This window comes from Budorcas taxicolor, chromosome 5 (genome assembly GCF_023091745.1).
Source record: "Budorcas taxicolor isolate Tak-1 chromosome 5, Takin1.1, whole genome shotgun sequence".
Taxonomy (NCBI): domain Eukaryota; kingdom Metazoa; phylum Chordata; class Mammalia; order Artiodactyla; family Bovidae; genus Budorcas; species Budorcas taxicolor.
This window is the reverse complement of record NC_068914.1, coordinates 138,498,973-138,502,395: the sequence shown is the minus strand read 5'-3', so window position 1 is coordinate 138,502,395 and position 3,423 is coordinate 138,498,973.

Sequence of the window (3,423 nt, the reverse complement as noted above, 5' to 3'; positions counted from 1 at the left end):
TCTTCTCCAGCTGGAAGCCTGTCCACACTCAGCTTACTTTGCAAATGTTTTCTAAATGTGAAGCCATAACTTTGACACAACACAGTTCACCCAAAGGAACACAGCCAAGGGCCACGATGGAGAAATATCTAGAAACTACCCTACATGAAGAACTGTTGAAGAATGCATAATAGTTAGGCTGAAATAGAAAATGACCATTGCCAGCAATTTTTTTACAAAGTTGTAGTGAACAGGATGGCGCAAACATTTCCTGTAGGATTCTAGTAATTAATGGTAAGTTAGAATAGATATAATTCATTTCGTATTTCCAGTTTTATTGAGATATAATTGACACACAGCACTATATAAATTTCAGGTGTACTGCATAATGATTTTGACTTAAGTTTGTCATGAAACAATTATCACAATAAGTTTAGTGACCATCCATCATTTTCTATAGGTACAAAATTAAAGAAATAGGAAAAAATGTTTTTCATATGACAGAACTTTTAGAATTTACTCTCAACAGTTTTTACATATAACATATAGCAAAATTAACTATATTTATCATCTTTCTGGGGCCTGTTATACAATTTTTGGACTTCCGTTGGCTCCGTGGGTAAAGAATCCGCCTGTAGTGCAGGAGATGCCGGAGACAGGGGTTCTATCCCCAGGTTGGGAAGCTCCCCCGGGGCTTGGCAACCCACTCCAGTATTCTTTCCTGGAGAATCCCATGGACAGAGTCCTGGCAGACTACAGTCCACGGGGTCACAAAAAGTCAGAAATGACCAAAGCGACAGCACACAAGCACACACGTTACACCAATAGTGCTAATTTATCTTATAACTGTTACTTTGTATCTTTTGACTGTCTTCATCTAATTCCCTCTCCTCACAACACCCCACCTCTTGGTAACCACAAATCTATTCTCTTTTTCTATGAATTTATTTTCTTGTTTGTTTGACTTTGAAGTATATTTTACCTATAACACTATATTAGTTCCTGTTACATAACATGGTGTGGAATAGACATAAAGCTTTTCAAACTCTAAAGTTTCATTCTTTCTATTCTTAAATTCTAAATCTATCTTTTCTAGAATTTTAATAAGAAACAAGAAAATCCTGATTGCACAAACAGCACATAGGAAAGAGATAAAGCTAAATTATTGTCCCTATCAAAATCCCAGGAGTGGAGATGTCATATTAAGACAGAGTGAGGAAATTTTTAACAAAGGGACTATTTGCAAAGGTTTGGGAAGTGTTAAGCAGAATCTACGAAAGGTAGTAGAGTAACTTGGGGCTACATGACCAACCTAGACCTGGAGGAACCCTAAGGTCAGCTCTAATCATAAGAAACCACCACGACCCACCACCCACCTGGTGAGAGGGAGGTGGTCTTCAGTAGTGAGATATGGCCAACCCACCCTGATCACATGGGCAGTCATGAGGGGAGGGGTGAGGCTAATTAACACCCCAACGTTGTTCTCCTGTGCTCTACTCTTGCCCTGATGCCTCCCATTGGATAAATCTAACTCTGAAGCAAAGGAGCTTATCAATGTGATCAGTAGGGTCCACTTACAACACCAAAGATCAGGTGGAGAAGGGCGGAAAGTGAGTGTGAAGAGGCAAGTGGGAAATGTACTGCATAGCAGTAGTATGGAAGAACAGACACTTTGTCAGCCACTGATGTTTACTTAGAAGTGGGAAACAGCGTGGATACGTTTGAAACCTCCAAATGTGATTCTAAAGGTAAACCTCGGAAGTGGAGGAAGCACAGTGTCAAATATGAAGAACACAACAGATGAAAGAGAACACTGCAGAAATTCTCATCAAATTTTAGGATTTGGAGGATTTAAAAAAATCTTTTATGTTTTGTTGATAAATAAGAGCTGTGGAGAATCTCTTCTTAAAATGCACAAAATTTGAGCCCACTCCAGGTTTTCTGAATAAGAATCTCTAAGGAAGCTATCTTAGAATCTGTATTTTTCACGAGTCCCCAATAATTCTTTTTTAAAACCCTTTATTTTATTTGGTATTTTTCACCATGGAGGATCGTAATCCCCGATCAATGATCAAACCCATGCCTCCTGCAGCGGGATGGCAGTCTTAAGCACTGGACCACCAGGGAAGTCCCTCCGCAGTGGTTCTTATATTTGTACAGTTTGCACCCTGATGTGGCCCAAGACTACATTTTAAACATTAGGAATTAGCTAATGCTGAACATGTTGCCACCCAGTGACTGATTTAAGTGGTTCTCTGTGTTAGTCACTCAGTCGTGTCTGACGCTTTGCGACCCCATGACTGTATGTAGTCTGCCAGGCTGCACAGTCCATAGAATTCTCCAAGAATACTGCAGTGGGGAGCCATTCCCTTCTTCAGAGGATCTTCCCAATCCAGGGAATTAAACCTGTGTCTCCCACATTGCAGGCAGATTCTTTACTGTCTGAGCCACCAGCCGCTGCTGTTGCTGCTGCTAAGTTGCTTCAGTCGTGTCTGACTCTGTGTGACCTCATAGACGGCAGCCCAGCAGGCTCCCCCGTCCCTAGGATTCTCCAGGCAAGAACACTGGAGTGGGTTGCCATTTCCTTCTGGGAAGCCCTTATTTGCCTCTAGTAACATACGTAATGTGTGAGAATAGGGCCTAATAGTGTGAGTTCTGACTCAGACTCTTGTGTTGACTAATAGAATAGTTGACATTCTCTCCAGTTGCAGAGAATGTCAGAGAGTCCCGAATCTAAGTGTTGGACAAATTCCAAGAAGCCAGAACCAAACCGGCACCATTATTCCTAGGGCTGACCTCTTGCCGGGGCCTTGCGTGGCCACTCTCCGTCTGTAGCCTCTGTCACTCCCTGTCCTTGTCTGCCTCCTCTGACAGAAGTAGGTGGACCAGGGACATAAAGAGCTTTTTCTGGACAGGTGGTGGCAGTGAACCTCACTTATCCTCCATCTCTTTCCTGTTTGTCGGTATCCTTGGGAAGAAGTTGGGGGTGATGGGGCTGGTGAGGTAGGCACCAATCCCCATTCCAGAGTTCCGAGCATCACAGTTAGAGCAGAAAATAGTATATAATGAGAAAAAATGCTCCTCTGGTATGCACGTCTGAGGCAAATAGACACAGTTGCTATTAGACAATTGCTATGGTGCTGTTGACCTTAACTGTGAAAAAAAATCAAGAAGCACTGTAAACTGAGGAAAGGAGAGCGTTTTCTCAACAACTAGAGATGTGAGGGGAAAAGATACACAGACAAGAATAATCAGTAAGCCCAATATTCAGTGCGAGAGGGAAAATGATCACACAAGACTGAACAACATCAAAACCAATATTATGAGAACTAAGCAAATATGACACTGAATTATTTAAAAGAGAGAAGCAGAGGAGGGCTTATGTTTTATAGATGACTAGAGGGGAAGGGTTACACAGGCCACAAAAACAGCATGTTTGTGTAA